Here is a 19,673-nt window from a genome sequence, read left to right as displayed (position 1 = left end):
CCAATGAGACTGTGAGTGTAGAATCGCACACTGGAGAAGGATTTTAGCTGGGTCACAAACTGACGCCTCCAGTCACAGCGTGATCACACACTGGTTTCGGCACTCTGAGAAAGGGAAAATCCAGTCCCAATGTCTGACAGACTCACACAAGGTTTTGGCACTGATACCGATTAAGGTCCCCTGACACCTAGGTTCACTCCCTTCACGAACTCTGTATTAGCCAACAACCATAATGTCAAATTAACCTCGTTCGATGCCGCATATGCCCTACAGTGTTTCCTGACTCTCATACGTTGTGTAAACAAATGCTCACAATATCCCACTACCTAAGCTCGACTTGTTGACACTCGACCATAATGTCAGCAGAACCTCTCAGCCTAAGAGCAGTACTGCACAGTGTTAAAACTGGCTACCACTACCGATGCACTGTTAATGTGATTTCCATTCCTCACGCAGACTCCTCATTATGGCCCAGTGTGTTCATGCTCTTATCCTGTGTTATCACATATTGGTCTTGTACTCAGATTACTTTCATTGTACACGAGCACAGAGACAAAGCGTTGTCACCCAAGCTCTAACAGCTAACACAGACACTTTCCAGGTGTCTTCAATGAGGTTCACGGTCTTCTCACAGGTGCCATAGATGTAACTCATAGATTCACAAAATTCACACACTCCATCTAAGCACTCTAGAGTAGTGTCAAAGTCCTCCTTTTCAGGTTAAGTTGTAGGAGGAGTGTGGGGTTGAGGATTCCGTTTTGATTTAGCATTAGTTTTAGTGCTAGTGTTACCGTTAGTGTTGGGATTGCAATAGTATGCCCATTAAGTTTCGATTTCAGTTCTCGGTTAAATCAGGGATAGCGATAGTGTTAGGGCTAGCGTATGCTTAGGGTTAGGGTTAGGGTTAGCAGCAATGTAGTTTTACTTTCTCCTAGTGTATCCACGCACGATGCACAGAATCACAGCATCCAACTACACCATCGCAGATCTATACCACGTTGATAATACACCCAATGAGACTGTGAGTGTAGAATCGCACACTGGAGAAGGATTTTAGCTGGGTCACAAACTGACGCCTCCAGTCACAGCGTGATCACACACTGGTTTCGGCACTCTGAGAAAGGGAAAATCCAGTCCCAATGTCTGACAGACTCACACAAGGTTTTGGCACTGATACCGATTAAGGTCCCCTGACACCTAGGTTCACTCCCTTCACGAACACTGTATTAGCCAACAACCATAATGTCAAATTAACCTCGTTCGATGCCGCATATGCCCTACAGTGTTTCCTGACTCTCATACGTTGTGTAAACAAATGCTCACAATATCCCACTACCTAAGCTCGACTTGTTGACACTCGACCATAATGTCAGCAGAACCTCTCAGCCTAAGAGCAGTACTGCACAGTGTTAAAACTGGCTACCACTACCGATGCACTGTTAATGTGATTTCCATTCCTCACGCAGACTCCTCATTATGGCCCAGTGTGTTCATGCTCTTATCCTGTGTTATCACATATTGGTCTTGTACTCAGATTACTTTCATTGTACACGAGCACAGAGACAAAGCGTTGTCACCCAAGCTCTAACAGCTAACACAGACACTTTCCAGGTGTCTTCAATGAGGTTCACGGTCTTCTCACAGGTGCCATAGATGTAACTCATAGATTCACAAAATTCACACACTCCATCTAAGCACTCTAGAGTAGTGTCAAAGTCCTCCTTTTCAGGTTAAGTTGTAGGAGGAGTGTGGGGTTGAGGATTCCGTTTTGATTTAGCATTAGTTTTAGTGCTAGTGTTACCGTTAGTGTTGGGATTGCAATAGTATGCCCATTAAGTTTCGATTTCAGTTCTCGGTTAAATCAGGGATAGCGATAGTGTTAGGGCTAGCGTATGCTTAGGGTTAGGGTTAGGGTTAGCAGCAATGTAGTTTTACTTTCTCCTAGTGTATCCACGCACGATGCACAGAATCACAGCATCCAACTACACCATCGCAGATCTATACCACGTTGATAATACACCCAATGAGACTGTGAGTGTAGAATCGCACACTGGAGAAGGATTTTAGCTGGGTCACAAACTGACGCCTCCAGTCACAGCGTGATCACACACTGGTTTCGGCACTCTGAGAAAGGGAAAATCCAGTCCCAATGTCTGACAGACTCACACAAGGTTTTGGCACTGATACCGATTAAGGTCCCCTGACACCTAGGTTCACTCCCTTCACGAACACTGTATTAGCCAACAACCATAATGTCAAATTAACCTCGTTCGATGCCGCATATGCCCTACAGTGTTTCCTGACTCTCATACGTTGTGTAAACAAATGCTCACAATATCCCACTACCTAAGCTCGACTTGTTGACACTCGACATAATGTCAGCAGAACCTCTCAGCCTAAGAGCAGTACTGCACAGTGTTAAAACTGGCTACCACTACCGATGCACTGTTAATGTGATTTCCATTCCTCACGCAGACTCCTCATTATGGCCCAGTGTGTTCATGCTCTTATCCTGTGTTATCACATATTGGTCTTGTACTCAGATTACTTTCATTGTACACGAGCACAGAGACAAAGCGTTGTCACCCAAGCTCTAACAGCTAACACAGACACTTTCCAGGTGTCTTCAATGAGGTTCACGGTCTTCTCACAGGTGCCATAGATGTAACTCATAGATTCACAAAATTCACACACTCCATCTAAGCACTCTAGAGTAGTGTCAAAGTCCTCCTTTTCAGGTTAAGTTGTAGGAGGAGTGTGGGGTTGAGGATTCCGTTTTGATTTAGCATTAGTTTTAGTGCTAGTGTTACCGTTAGTGTTGGGATTGCAATAGTATGCCCATTAAGTTTCGATTTCAGTTCTCGGTTAAATCAGGGATAGCGATAGTGTTAGGGCTAGCGTATGCTTAGGGTTAGGGTTAGGGTTAGCAGCAATGTAGTTTTACTTTCTCCTAGTGTATCCACGCACGATGCACAGAATCACAGCATCCAACTACACCATCGCAGATCTATACCACGTTGATAATACACCCAATGAGACTGTGAGTGTAGAATCGCACACTGGAGAAGGATTTTAGCTGGGTCACAAACTGACGCCTCCAGTCACAGCGTGATCACACACTGGTTTCGGCACTCTGAGAAAGGGAAAATCCAGTCCCAATGTCTGACAGACTCACACAAGGTTTTGGCACTGATACCGATTAAGGTCCCCTGACACCTAGGTTCACTCCCTTCACGAACACTGTATTAGCCAACAACCATAATGTCAAATTAACCTCGTTCGATGCCGCATATGCCCTACAGTGTTTCCTGACTCTCATACGTTGTGTAAACAAATGCTCACAATATCCCACTACCTAAGCTCGACTTGTTGACACTCGACATAATGTCAGCAGAACCTCTCAGCCTAAGAGCAGTACTGCACAGTGTTAAAACTGGCTACCACTACCGATGCACTGTTAATGTGATTTCCATTCCTCACGCAGACTCCTCATTATGGCCCAGTGTGTTCATGCTCTTATCCTGTGTTATCACATATTGGTCTTGTACTCAGATTACTTTCATTGTACACGAGCACAGAGACAAAGCGTTGTCACCCAAGCTCTAACAGCTAACACAGACACTTTCCAGGTGTCTTCAATGAGGTTCACGGTCTTCTCACAGGTGCCATAGATGTAACTCATAGATTCACAAAATTCACACACTCCATCTAAGCACTCTAGAGTAGTGTCAAAGTCCTCCTTTTCAGGTTAAGTTGTAGGAGGAGTGTGGGGTTGAGGATTCCGTTTTGATTTAGCATTAGTTTTAGTGCTAGTGTTACCGTTAGTGTTGGGATTGCAATAGTATGCCCATTAAGTTTCGATTTCAGTTCTCGGTTAAATCAGGGATAGCGATAGTGTTAGGGCTAGCGTATGCTTAGGGTTAGGGTTAGGGTTAGCAGCAATGTAGTTTTACTTTCTCCTAGTGTATCCACGCACGATGCACAGAATCACAGCATCCAACTACACCATCGCAGATCTATACCACGTTGATAATACACCCAATGAGACTGTGAGTGTAGAATCGCACACTGGAGAAGGATTTTAGCTGGGTCACAAACTGACGCCTCCAGTCACAGCGTGATCACACACTGGTTTCGGCACTCTGAGAAAGGGAAAATCCAGTCCCAATGTCTGACAGACTCACACAAGGTTTTGGCACTGATACCGATTAAGGTCCCCTGACACCTAGGTTCACTCCCTTCACGAACACTGTATTAGCCAACAACCATAATGTCAAATTAACCTCGTTCGATGCCGCATATGCCCTACAGTGTTTCCTGACTCTCATACGTTGTGTAAACAAATGCTCACAATATCCCACTACCTAAGCTCGACTTGTTGACACTCGACATAATGTCAGCAGAACCTCTCAGCCTAAGAGCAGTACTGCACAGTGTTAAAACTGGCTACCACTACCGATGCACTGTTAATGTGATTTCCATTCCTCACGCAGACTCCTCATTATGGCCCAGTGTGTTCATGCTCTTATCCTGTGTTATCACATATTGGTCTTGTACTCAGATTACTTTCATTGTACACGAGCACAGAGACAAAGCGTTGTCACCCAAGCTCTAACAGCTAACACAGACACTTTCCAGGTGTCTTCAATGAGGTTCACGGTCTTCTCACAGGTGCCATAGATGTAACTCATAGATTCACAAAATTCACACACTCCATCTAAGCACTCTAGAGTAGTGTCAAAGTCCTCCTTTTCAGGTTAAGTTGTAGGAGGAGTGTGGGGTTGAGGATTCCGTTTTGATTTAGCATTAGTTTTAGTGCTAGTGTTACCGTTAGTGTTGGGATTGCAATAGTATGCCCATTAAGTTTCGATTTCAGTTCTCGGTTAAATCAGGGATAGCGATAGTGTTAGGGCTAGCGTATGCTTAGGGTTAGGGTTAGGGTTAGCAGCAATGTAGTTTTACTTTCTCCTAGTGTATCCACGCACGATGCACAGAATCACAGCATCCAACTACACCATCGCAGATCTATACCACGTTGATAATACACCCAATGAGACTGTGAGTGTAGAATCACACACTGGAGAAGGATTTTAGCTGGGTCACAAACTGACGCCTCCAGTCACAGCGTGATCACACACTGGTTTCGGCACTCTGAGAAAGGGAAAATCCAGTCCCAATGTCTGACAGACTCACACAAGGTTTTGGCACTGATACCGATTAAGGTCCCCTGACACCTAGGTTCACTCCCTTCACGAACACTGTATTAGCCAACAACCATAATGTCAAATTAACCTCGTTCGATGCCGCATATGCCCTACAGTGTTTCCTGACTCTCATACGTTGTGTAAACAAATGCTCACAATATCCCACTACCTAAGCTCGACTTGTTGACACTCGACATAATGTCAGCAGAACCTCTCAGCCTAAGAGCAGTACTGCACAGTGTTAAAACTGGCTACCACTACCGATGCACTGTTAATGTGATTTCCATTCCTCACGCAGACTCCTCATTATGGCCCAGTGTGTTCATGCTCTTATCCTGTGTTATCACATATTGGTCTTGTACTCAGATTACTTTCATTGTACACGAGCACAGAGACAAAGCGTTGTCACCCAAGCTCTAACAGCTAACACAGACACTTTCCAGGTGTCTTCAATGAGGTTCACGGTCTTCTCACAGGTGCCATAGATGTAACTCATAGATTCACAAAATTCACACACTCCATCTAAGCACTCTAGAGTAGTGTCAAAGTCCTCCTTTTCAGGTTAAGTTGTAGGAGGAGTGTGGGGTTGAGGATTCCGTTTTGATTTAGCATTAGTTTTAGTGCTAGTGTTACCGTTAGTGTTGGGATTGCAATAGTATGCCCATTAAGTTTCGATTTCAGTTCTCGGTTAAATCAGGGATAGCGATAGTGTTAGGGCTAGCGTATGCTTAGGGTTAGGGTTAGGGTTAGCAGCAATGTAGTTTTACTTTCTCCTAGTGTATCCACGCACGATGCACAGAATCACAGCATCCAACTACACCATCGCAGATCTATACCACGTTGATAATACACCCAATGAGACTGTGAGTGTAGAATCACACACTGGAGAAGGATTTTAGCTGGGTCACAAACTGACGCCTCCAGTCACAGCGTGATCACACACTGGTTTCGGCACTCTGAGAAAGGGAAAATCCAGTCCCAATGTCTGACAGACTCACACAAGGTTTTGGCACTGATACCGATTAAGGTCCCCTGACACCTAGGTTCACTCCCTTCACGAACACTGTATTAGCCAACAACCATAATGTCAAATTAACCTCGTTCGATGCCGCATATGCCCTACAGTGTTTCCTGACTCTCATACGTTGTGTAAACAAATGCTCACACTATCCCACTACCTAAGCTCGACTTGTTGACACTCGACATAATGTCAGCAGAACCTCTCAGCCTAAGAGCAGTACTGCACAGTGTTAAAACTGGCTACCACTACCGATGCACTGTTAATGTGATTTCCATTCCTCACGCAGACTCCTCATTATGGCCCAGTGTGTTCATGCTCTTATCCTGTGTTATCACATATTGGTCTTGTACTCAGATTACTTTCATTGTACACGAGCACAGAGACAAAGCGTTGTCACCCAAGCTCTAACAGCTAACACAGACACTTTCCAGGTGTCTTCAATGAGGTTCACGGTCTTCTCACAGGTGCCATAGATGTAACTCATAGATTCACAAAATTCACACACTCCATCTAAGCACTCTAGAGTAGTGTCAAAGTCCTCCTTTTCAGGTTAAGTTGTAGGAGGAGTGTGGGGTTGAGGATTCCGTTTTGATTTAGCATTAGTTTTAGTGCTAGTGTTACCGTTAGTGTTGGGATTGCAATAGTATGCCCATTAAGTTTCGATTTCAGTTCTCGGTTAAATCAGGGATAGCGATAGTGTTAGGGCTAGCGTATGCTTAGGGTTAGGGTTAGGGTTAGCAGCAATGTAGTTTTACTTTCTCCTAGTGTATCCACGCACGATGCACAGAATCACAGCATCCAACTACACCATCGCAGATCTATACCACGTTGATAATACACCCAATGAGACTGTGAGTGTAGAATCGCACACTGGAGAAGGATTTTAGCTGGGTCACAAACTGACGCCTCCAGTCACAGCGTGATCACACACTGGTTTCGGCACTCTGAGAAAGGGAAAATCCAGTCCCAATGTCTGACAGACTCACACAAGGTTTTGGCACTGATACCGATTAAGGTCCCCTGACACCTAGGTTCACTCCCTTCACGAACACTGTATTAGCCAACAACCATAATGTCAAATTAACCTCGTTCGATGCCGCATATGCCCTACAGTGTTTCCTGACTCTCATACGTTGTGTAAACAAATGCTCACAATATCCCACTACCTAAGCTCGACTTGTTGACACTCGACATAATGTCAGCAGAACCTCTCAGCCTAAGAGCAGTACTGCACAGTGTTAAAACTGGCTACCACTACCGATGCACTGTTAATGTGATTTCCATTCCTCACGCAGACTCCTCATTATGGCCCAGTGTGTTCATGCTCTTATCCTGTGTTATCACATATTGGTCTTGTACTCAGATTACTTTCATTGTACACGAGCACAGAGACAAAGCGTTGTCACCCAAGCTCTAACAGCTAACACAGACACTTTCCAGGTGTCTTCAATGAGGTTCACGGTCTTCTCACAGGTGCCATAGATGTAACTCATAGATTCACAAAATTCACACACTCCATCTAAGCACTCTAGAGTAGTGTCAAAGTCCTCCTTTTCAGGTTAAGTTGTAGGAGGAGTGTGGGGTTGAGGATTCCGTTTTGATTTAGCATTAGTTTTAGTGCTAGTGTTACCGTTAGTGTTGGGATTGCAATAGTATGCCCATTAAGTTTCGATTTCAGTTCTCGGTTAAATCAGGGATAGCGATAGTGTTAGGGCTAGCGTATGCTTAGGGTTAGGGTTAGGGTTAGCAGCAATGTAGTTTTACTTTCTCCTAGTGTATCCACGCACGATGCACAGAATCACAGCATCCAACTACACCATCGCAGATCTATACCACGTTGATAATACACCCAATGAGACTGTGAGTGTAGAATCGCACACTGGAGAAGGATTTTAGCTGGGTCACAAACTGACGCCTCCAGTCACAGCGTGATCACACACTGGTTTCGGCACTCTGAGAAAGGGAAAATCCAGTCCCAATGTCTGACAGACTCACACAAGGTTTTGGCACTGATACCGATTAAGGTCCCCTGACACCTAGGTTCACTCCCTTCACGAACACTGTATTAGCCAACAACCATAATGTCAAATTAACCTCGTTCGATGCCGCATATGCCCTACAGTGTTTCCTGACTCTCATACGTTGTGTAAACAAATGCTCACACTATCCCACTACCTAAGCTCGACTTGTTGACACTCGACATAATGTCAGCAGAACCTCTCAGCCTAAGAGCAGTACTGCACAGTGTTAAAACTGGCTACCACTACCGATGCACTGTTAATGTGATTTCCATTCCTCACGCAGACTCCTCATTATGGCCCAGTGTGTTCATGCTCTTATCCTGTGTTATCACATATTGGTCTTGTACTCAGATTACTTTCATTGTACACGAGCACAGAGACAAAGCGTTGTCACCCAAGCTCTAACAGCTAACACAGACACTTTCCAGGTGTCTTCAATGAGGTTCACGGTCTTCTCACAGGTGCCATAGATGTAACTCATAGATTCACAAAATTCACACACTCCATCTAAGCACTCTAGAGTAGTGTCAAAGTCCTCCTTTTCAGGTTAAGTTGTAGGAGGAGTGTGGGGTTGAGGATTCCGTTTTGATTTAGCATTAGTTTTAGTGCTAGTGTTACCGTTAGTGTTGGGATTGCAATAGTATGCCCATTAAGTTTCGATTTCAGTTCTCGGTTAAATCAGGGATAGCGATAGTGTTAGGGCTAGCGTATGCTTAGGGTTAGGGTTAGGGTTAGCAGCAATGTAGTTTTACTTTCTCCTAGTGTATCCACGCACGATGCACAGAATCACAGCATCCAACTACACCATCGCAGATCTATACCACGTTGATAATACACCCAATGAGACTGTGAGTGTAGAATCGCACACTGGAGAAGGATTTTAGCTGGGTCACAAACTGACGCCTCCAGTCACAGCGTGATCACACACTGGTTTCGGCACTCTGAGAAAGGGAAAATCCAGTCCCAATGTCTGACAGACTCACACAAGGTTTTGGCACTGATACCGATTAAGGTCCCCTGACACCTAGGTTCACTCCCTTCACGAACACTGTATTAGCCAACAACCATAATGTCAAATTAACCTCGTTCGATGCCGCATATGCCCTACAGTGTTTCCTGACTCTCATACGTTGTGTAAACAAATGCTCACAATATCCCACTACCTAAGCTCGACTTGTTGACACTCGACATAATGTCAGCAGAACCTCTCAGCCTAAGAGCAGTACTGCACAGTGTTAAAACTGGCTACCACTACCGATGCACTGTTAATGTGATTTCCATTCCTCACGCAGACTCCTCATTATGGCCCAGTGTGTTCATGCTCTTATCCTGTGTTATCACATATTGGTCTTGTACTCAGATTACTTTCATTGTACACGAGCACAGAGACAAAGCGTTGTCACCCAAGCTCTAACAGCTAACACAGACACTTTCCAGGTGTCTTCAATGAGGTTCACGGTCTTCTCACAGGTGCCATAGATGTAACTCATAGATTCACAAAATTCACACACTCCATCTAAGCACTCTAGAGTAGTGTCAAAGTCCTCCTTTTCAGGTTAAGTTGTAGGAGGAGTGTGGGGTTGAGGATTCCGTTTTGATTTAGCATTAGTTTTAGTGCTAGTGTTACCGTTAGTGTTGGGATTGCAATAGTATGCCCATTAAGTTTCGATTTCAGTTCTCGGTTAAATCAGGGATAGCGATAGTGTTAGGGCTAGCGTATGCTTAGGGTTAGGGTTAGGGTTAGCAGCAATGTAGTTTTACTTTCTCCTAGTGTATCCACGCACGATGCACAGAATCACAGCATCCAACTACACCATCGCAGATCTATACCACGTTGATAATACACCCAATGAGACTGTGAGTGTAGAATCGCACACTGGAGAAGGATTTTAGCTGGGTCACAAACTGACGCCTCCAGTCACAGCGTGATCACACACTGGTTTCGGCACTCTGAGAAAGGGAAAATCCAGTCCCAATGTCTGACAGACTCACACAAGGTTTTGGCACTGATACCGATTAAGGTCCCCTGACACCTAGGTTCACTCCCTTCACGAACACTGTATTAGCCAACAACCATAATGTCAAATTAACCTCGTTCGATGCCGCATATGCCCTACAGTGTTTCCTGACTCTCATACGTTGTGTAAACAAATGCTCACAATATCCCACTACCTAAGCTCGACTTGTTGACACTCGACATAATGTCAGCAGAACCTCTCAGCCTAAGAGCAGTACTGCACAGTGTTAAAACTGGCTACCACTACCGATGCACTGTTAATGTGATTTCCATTCCTCACGCAGACTCCTCATTATGGCCCAGTGTGTTCATGCTCTTATCCTGTGTTATCACATATTGGTCTTGTACTCAGATTACTTTCATTGTACATGAGCACAGAGACAAAGCGTTGTCACCCAAGCTCTAACAGCTAACACAGACACTTTCCAGGTGTCTTCAATGAGGTTCACGGTCTTCTCACAGGTGCCATAGATGTAACTCATAGATTCACAAAATTCACACACTCCATCTAAGCACTCTAGAGTAGTGTCAAAGTCCTCCTTTTCAGGTTAAGTTGTAGGAGGAGTGTGGGGTTGAGGATTCCGTTTTGATTTAGCATTAGTTTTAGTGCTAGTGTTACCGTTAGTGTTGGGATTGCAATAGTATGCCCATTAAGTTTCGATTTCAGTTCTCGGTTAAATCAGGGATAGCGATAGTGTTAGGGCTAGCGTATGCTTAGGGTTAGGGTTAGGGTTAGCAGCAATGTAGTTTTACTTTCTCCTAGTGTATCCACGCACGATGCACAGAATCACAGCATCCAACTACACCATCGCAGATCTATACCACGTTGATAATACACCCAATGAGACTGTGAGTGTAGAATCGCACACTGGAGAAGGATTTTAGCTGGGTCACAAACTGACGCCTCCAGTCACAGCGTGATCACACACTGGTTTCGGCACTCTGAGAAAGGGAAAATCCAGTCCCAATGTCTGACAGACTCACACAAGGTTTTGGCACTGATACCGATTAAGGTCCCCTGACACCTAGGTTCACTCCCTTCACGAACACTGTATTAGCCAACAACCATAATGTCAAATTAACCTCGTTCGATGCCGCATATGCCCTACAGTGTTTCCTGACTCTCATACGTTGTGTAAACAAATGCTCACAATATCCCACTACCTAAGCTCGACTTGTTGACACTCGACCATAATGTCAGCAGAACCTCTCAGCCTAAGAGCAGTACTGCACAGTGTTAAAACTGGCTACCACTACCGATGCACTCTTAATGTGATTTCCATCTCCTCACGCAGAATCCTCAATATGGCCCACTGTGTTCATGCTCTTATCCTGTGTTATCACATATTGGTCTTGTGCTCAGATTACTTTCATTGTACACGAGTACAGAGACAAAGCGCTGTCACCCAAGCTCTAACAGCCAACACAGTCACTTTCCAGGTGTCTTCAATGAGGTTCACGGTCTTCTCACAGGTGCCATAGATGTAACTCATAGATTCACAAAATGCACACACTCCATCTAAGCCCTCTAGAGTAGTGTGAAAGTCCTCCCTTTCAGGTTAAGTTGTAGGAGGAGTGTGGGGTTGAGGATTCCGTTTTGCTTTAGCATTAGTTTTAGTGCTAGTGTTTCCGTTAGTGTTGGGATTGCAATAATATTCCCATTAAGTTTCGATTTCAGTTCTCCGTTAAATCAGGGATAGCGATAGTGTTAGGGTTAGCTTTTGCTTAGGGTTAGGGGTTAGGGTTAGCAGCAATGTAGTTTTACTTTCTCCTAGTGTATCCACGCACGATGCACACAAACACAGCATCCAACTACACCATCGCAGCTCTATACCACGTTGAGAATACACCCAATGAGACTGTGAGTGTAGACTCCCACATTGGAGAAGGATTTTAGCTGGGTCCCAAACTGACGCCTCCAGTCACAGCGTGATCACACGCTGGTTTCGGCACTCTGAGAAAGGGAAAATCCAGTCCCAATGATGACAGACTCACACAATGATTTGGCACTGATACCGATTACGATCCACTGACACCTAGGTTCACTCCCTTCACGAACACTGTATTAGCCAACGACCGTAATGTCAAATTAATCTCGTTCGATGCCGCATATGCCCTACAGTGTTTCCTGACTCTCATACGTTGTGTAAACAAACGCTCACAATATCCCACTACCTAAGGACGACTTGTTGACACTCGACCATAATGTCAGCAGAACCTCTCAGCCTAAGAGCAGTACTGCACAGTGTTAAAACTGGCTACCACTACCGATGCACTGTTAATGTGATTTCCATCCCTCACGCAGAATCCTCATTATGGCCCAGTGTGTTCATGCTCTTATCCTGTGTTATCACATATTGGTCTTCTGCTCAGATTACTTTCATTGTACATGAGCACAGAGACAAAGCGCTGTCGCCCAAGCTCTAACAGCCAACACAGTCACTTTCCAGGTGTCTTCAGTGATGTTCACGGTCTTCTCCCAGGTGCCGTAGATGTAACTCATAGATTCACAACATTCACACACACCATCTAAGCACTCTAGAGTAGTGTCAAATCCCCCCTTTCAGGTTAGGTTATAGGAGGAGTGAGGGGGTGAGGATTCCGTTTTGATTTAGCATTAGTTTTAGTGCTAGTGTTACCGTTAGTGTTGGGATTGCAATAGTATGCCCATTAAGTTTCGATTTCAGTTCTCGGTTAAATCAGGGATAGCGATAGTGTTAGGGTTAGCGTTTGCTTAGGGTTAGGGTTAGGGTTAGCAGCAATGTAGTTTTACTTTCTCCTAGTGTATCCACGCACGATGCACAGAAACACAGCATCCAACTACACCATCGCAGATCTATACCACGTTGAGAATACACCCAATGAGACTGTGAGTGTAGAATCGCACATTGGAGAAGGATTTTAGCTGGGTCACAAACTGACGCCTCCAGTCACAGCGTGATCACACACTGGTTTCGGCACTCTGAGAAAGGGAAAATCCAGTCCCAATGTCTGACAGACTCACACAATGTTTTGGCACTGATACCGATTAAGGTCCACTGACACCTAGGTTCACTCCCTTCACGAACACTGTATTAGCCAACGACCATAATGTCAAGTTAATCTCGTTCAATGCCGCATATGCCCTACAGTGTTTCCTGACTCTCATACACTTTGTAAACAAACGCTCACAATATCCCACGACCTAAGCTCGACTTGTTGACACTCGACCATAATGTCAGCAGAACCTCTCAGCCTAAGAGCAGTACTGCACAGTGTTAAAACTGGCTACCACTACCGATGCACTGTTAATGTGATTTCCATCCCTCACGCAGAATCCTCATTATGGCCCAGTGTGTTCATGCTCTTATCCTGTGTTATCACATATTGGTCTTGTGCTCAGATTACTTTCATTGTACATGAGCACAGAGACAAAGCGCTGTCGCCCAAGCTCTAACAGCCAACACAGTCACTTTCCAGGTGTCTTCAATGAGGTTCACGGTCTTCTCCCAGGTGCCATAGATGTAACTCATAGATTCACAACATTCATACACACCATCTAAGCACTCTAGAGTAGTGTCAAATCCCCCCTTTCAGGTTAGGTTATAGGAGGAGTGAGGGGGTGAGGATTCCGTTTTGCTTTAGCATTAGTTTTAGTGCTAGTGTTACCGTTAGTGTTGGGATTGCAATAGTATGCCCATTAAGTTTCGATTTCAGTTCTCGGTTAAATCAGGGATAGCGATAGTGTTAGGGTTAGCGTTTGCTTAGGGTTAAGGTTAGGGTTAGCAGCAATGTAGATTTACTTTCTCCTAGTGTATCCACGCACGATGCACAGAAACACAGCATCCAACTATACCATCGCAGCTCTATACCACGTTGAGAATACACCCAATGAGACTGTGAGTGTACTCTCGCACATTGGAGAAGGAGTTTAGCTGGGTCACAAACTGACGCCTCCAGTCACAGCGTGATCACACACTGGTTTCGGCACTCTGAGAAAGGGAAAATCCAGTCCCAATGTCTGACAGACTCACACAATGTTTTGGCACTGATACCGATTAAGGTCCACTGACACCTACGTTCACTCCCTTCACGAACACTGTATTAGCCAACGACCATAATGTCAAATTAACCTCGTTCGATGCCGCATATGCCCTACAGTGTTTCCTGACTCTCATACGTTGTGTAAACAAACGCTCACAATATCCCACGACCTAAGCTCGACTTGTTGACACTCGACCATAATGTCAGCAGAACCTCTCAGCCTAAGAGCAGTACTGCACAGTGTTAAAACTGGCTACCACTACCGATGCACTGTTAATGTGATTTCCATCCCTCACGCAGAATCCTCATTATGGCCCAGTGTGTTCATGCTCTTATCCTGTGTTATCACATATTGGTCTTCTGCTCAGATTACTTTCATTGTACACGAGTACAGAGACAAAGCGCTGTCGCCCAAGCTCTAACAGCCAACACAGTCACTTTCCAGGTGTCTTCAGTGAGTGTTCACGGTCTTCTCCCAGGTGCCGTAGATGTAACTCATAGATTCACAACATTCATACACACCATCTAAGCACTCTAGAGTAGTGTCAAATCCCCCCTTTCAGGTTAGGTTATAGGAGGAGTGAGGGGGTGAGGATTCCGTTTTGATTTAGCATTAATTTTAGTGCTAGTGTTACAGTTAGTGTTGGGCTTGCAATAGTATGCCCATTAAGTTTCGATTTCAGTTCTCGGTTAAATCAGGGATAGCGATAGTGTTAGGGTTAGCGTATGCTTAGGGTTAGGGTTAGGGTTAGCAGCAATGTAGTTTTACTTTCTCCTAGTGTATCCACGCACGATGCACAGAAACACAGCATCCAACTATACCATCGCAGCTCTATACCACGTTGAGAATACACCCAATGAGACTGTGAGTGTAGACTCGCACATTGGAGAAGGATTTTAGCTGAGTCACAAACTGACGCCTCCAGTCACAGCGTGATCACACACTGGTTTCGGCACTCTGAGAAAGGGAAAATCCAGTCCCAATGTCTGACAGACTCACACAATGTTTTGGCACTGATACCGATTAAGGTCCACTGACACCTAGGTTCACTCCCTTCACGAACACTGTATTAGCCAACGACCGTAATGTCAAATTAATCTCGTTCAATGCCGCATATGCCCTACAGTGTTTCCTGACTCTCATACGCTTTGTAAACAAACGCTCACAATATCCCACTACCTAAGCTCGACTTGTTGACACTCGACCATAATGTCAGCAGAACCTCTCAGCCTAAGAGCAGTACTGCACAGTGTTAAAACTGGCTACCACTACCGATGCACTGTTAATGTGATTTCCATCCCTCACGCAGAATCCTCATTATGGCCCAGTGTGTTCATGCTCTTATCCTGTGTTATCACATATTGGTCTTGTGCTCAGATTACTTTCATTGTACATGAGTACAGAGACAAAGCGCTGTCACCCAAGCTCTAACAGCCAACACAGTCACTTTCCAGGTGTCTTCAGTGATGTTCACGGTCTTCTCCCAGGTGCCATAGATGTAACTCATAGATTCACAACATTCACACACACCATCTAAGCACTCTAGAGTAGTGTCAAAGTCCCCCCTTTCAGGTTAGGTTATAGGAGGAGTGAGGGGGTGAGGATTCCGTTTTGATTTAGCATTAGTTTTAGTGCTAGTGTTACCGTTAGTGTTGGGCTTGCAATAGTATGCCCATTAAGTTTCGATTTCAGTTCTCGGTTAAATCAGGGATAGCGATAGTGTTAGGGTTAGCGTATGCTTAGGGTTAGGGTTAGGGTTAGCAGCAATGTAGTTTTACTTTCTCCTAGTGTATCCACGCACGATGCACAGAAACACAGCATCCAACTATACCATCGCAGCTCTATACCACGTTGAGAATACACCCAATGAGACTGTGAGTGTAGAATCGCACATTGGAGAAGGATTTTAGCTGGGTCACAAACTGACGCCTCCAGTCACAGCGTGATCACACACTGGTTTCGGCACTCTGAGAAAGGGAAAATCCAGTCCCAATGTCTGACAGACTCACACAATGTTTTGGCACTGATACCGATTAAGGTCCACTGACACCTAGGTTCACTCCCTTCACGAACACTGTATTAGCCAACGACCATAATGTCAATTTAAACTCGTTCAATGCCGCATATGCCCTACAGTGTTTCCTGACTCTCATACACTTTGTAAACAAACGCTCACAATATCCCACGACCTAAGATCGACTTGTTGACACTCGACCATAATGTCAGCAGAACCTCTCAGCCTAAGAGCAGTACTGCACAGTGTTAAAACTGGCTACCACTACCGATGCACTGTTAATGTGATTTCCATCCCTCACGCAGAATCCTCATTATGGCCCAGTGTGTTCATGCTCTTATCCTGTGTTATCACATATTGGTCTTGTGCTCAGATTACTTTCATTGTACATGAGTACAGAGACAAAGCGCTGTCGCCCAAGCTCTAACAGCCAACACAGTCACTTTCCAGGTGTCTTCAGTGATGTTCACGGTCTTCTCCCAGGTGCCGTAGATGTAACTCACAGATTCACAACATTCATACACACCATCTAAGCACTCTAGAGTAGTGTCAAATCCCCCCTTTCAGGTTAGGTTATAGGAGGAGTGAGGGGTGAGGATTCCGTTTTGATTTAGCATTAGTTTTAGTGCTAGTGTTACCGTTAGTGTTGGGATTGCAATAGTATGCCCATTAAGTTTCGATTTCAGTTCTCGGTTAAATCAGGGATAGCGATAGTGTTAGGGTTAGCGTATGCTTAGGGTTAGGGGGTTAGGGTTAGCAGCAATGTAGTTTTACTTTCTCCTAGTGTATCCACGCACGATGCACAGAATCACAGCATCCAACTACACCATCGCAGATCTATACCACGTTGAGAATACACCCAATGAGACTGTGAGTGTAGAATCGCACATTGGAGAAGGATTTTAGCTGGGTCACAAACTGACGCCTCCAGTCACAGCGTGATCACACACTGGTTTCGGCACTCTGAGAAAGGGAAAATCCAGTCCCAATGTCTGACAGACTCACACAATGTTTTGGCACTGATACCGATTAAGGTCCACTGACACCTAGGTTCACTCCCTTCACGAACACTGTATTAGCCAACGACCATAATGTCAAATTAACCTCGTTCGATGCCGCATATGCCCTACAGTGTTTCCTGACTCTCATAAACGTTGTGTAAACAAACGCTCACAATATCCCACGACCTAAGCTCGACTTGTTGACACTCGACCATAATGTCAGCAGAACCTCTCAGCCTAAGAGCAGTACTGCACAGTGTTAAAACTGGCTACCACTACCGATGCACTGTTAATGTGATTTCCATCCCTCACGCAGAATCCTCATTATGGCCCAGTGTGTTCATGCTCTTATCCTGTGTTATCACATATTGGTCTTCTGCTCAGATTACTTTCATTGTACATGAGTACAGAGACAAAGCGCTGTCGCCCAAGCTCTAACAGCCAACACAGTCACTTTCCAGGTGTCTTCAGTGATGTTCACGGTCTTCTCCCAGGTGCCGTAGATGTAACTCATAGATTCACAACATTCATACACACCATCTAAGCACTCTAGAGTAGTGTCAAATCCCCCCTTTCAGGTTAGGTTATAGGAGGAGTGAGGGGGTGAGGATTCCGTTTTGATTTAGCATTAATTTTAGTGCTAGTGTTACAGTTAGTGTTGGGCTTGCAATAGTATGCCCATTAAGTTTCGATTTCAGTTCTCGGTTAAATCAGGGATAGCGATAGTGTTAGGGTTAGCGTATGCTTAGGGTTAGGGTTAGGGTTAGCAGCAATGTAGTTTTACTTTCTCCTAGTGTATCCACGCACGATGCACAGAAACACAGCATCCAACTACACCATCGCAGATCTATACCACGTTGATAATACACCCAATGAGACTGTGAGTGTAGAATCGCACATTGGAGAAGGATTTTAGCTGGGTCACAAACTGACGCCTCCAGTCACAGCGTGATCACACACTGGTTTCGGCACTCTGAGAAAGGGAAAATCCAGTCCCAATGTCTGACAGACTCACACAATGTTTTGGCACTGATACCGATTAAGGTCCACTGACACCTAGGTTCACTCCCTTCCCGAACACTGTATTAGCCAACGACTGTAATGTCAAGTTAATCTCGTTCAATGCCGCATATGCCCTACAGTGTTTCCTGACTCTCATACACTTTGTAAACAAACGCTCACAATATCCCACTACCTAAGCTCGACTTGTTGACACTCGACCATAATGTCAGCAGAACCTCTCAGCCTAAGAGCAGTACTGCACAGTGTTAAAACTGGCTACCACTACCGATGCACTGTTAATGTGATTTCCATCCCTCACGCAGAATCCTCATTATGGCCCAGTGTGTTCATGCTCTTATCCTGTGTTATCACATATTGGTCTTGTGCTCAGATTACTTTCATTGTACACGAGTACAGAGACAAAGCGCTGTCACCCAAGCTCTAACAGCCAACACAGTCACTTTCCAGGTGTCTTCAATGAGGTTCACGGTCTTCTCCCAGGTGCCATAGATGTAACTCATAGATTCACAACATTCACACACACCATCTAAGCACTCTAGAGTAGTGTCAAAGTCCTCCCCTTTCAGGTTAGGTTATAGGAGGAGTGAGGGGGTGAGGATTCCGTTTTGCTTTAGCATTAGTTTTAGTGCTAGTGTTACCGTTAGTGTTGGGATTGCAATAGTATTCCCATTAAGTTTCGATTTCAGTTCTCGGTTAAATCAGGGATAGCGATAGTGTTAGGGTTAGCGTTTGCTTAGGGTTAGGGTTAGGGTTAGCAGCAATGTAGTTTTACTTTCTCCTAGTGTATCCACGCACGATGCACACAAACACAGCATCCAAATACACCATCGCAGCTCTATACCACGTTGAGAATACACCCAATGAGACTGTGAGTGTAGACTCGCACATTGGAGAAGGAGTTTAGCTGAGTCACAAACTGACGCCTCCAGTCACAGCGTGATCACACACTGGTTTCGGCACTGTGAGAAAGGGAAAATCCAGTCCCAATGTCTGACAGACTCACACAATGATTTGGCACTGATACCGATTATGATCTACTGACACCTAGGTTCACTCCCTTCACGAACACTGTATTAGCCAACGACCATAATGTCAAATTAACCTGGTTCGATGCCGCATATGCCCTACAGTGTTTCCTGACTCTCATACACTTTGTAAACAAACGCTCACAATATCCCACTACCTAAGCTCTACTTGTTGACACTCGACCATAATGTCAGCAGAACCTCTCAGCCTAAGAGCAGTACTGCACAGTGTTAAAACTGGCTACCACTACCGATGCACTGTTAATGTGATTTCCATCCCTCACGCAGAATCCTCATTATGGCCCAGTGTGTTCATGCTCTTA

Source organism: Phodopus roborovskii, unplaced genomic scaffold (assembly GCF_943737965.1).
Source record: "Phodopus roborovskii unplaced genomic scaffold, PHOROB, whole genome shotgun sequence".
NCBI lineage: Eukaryota > Metazoa > Chordata > Mammalia > Rodentia > Cricetidae > Phodopus > Phodopus roborovskii.
This window is presented reverse-complemented; position numbering follows the sequence as displayed.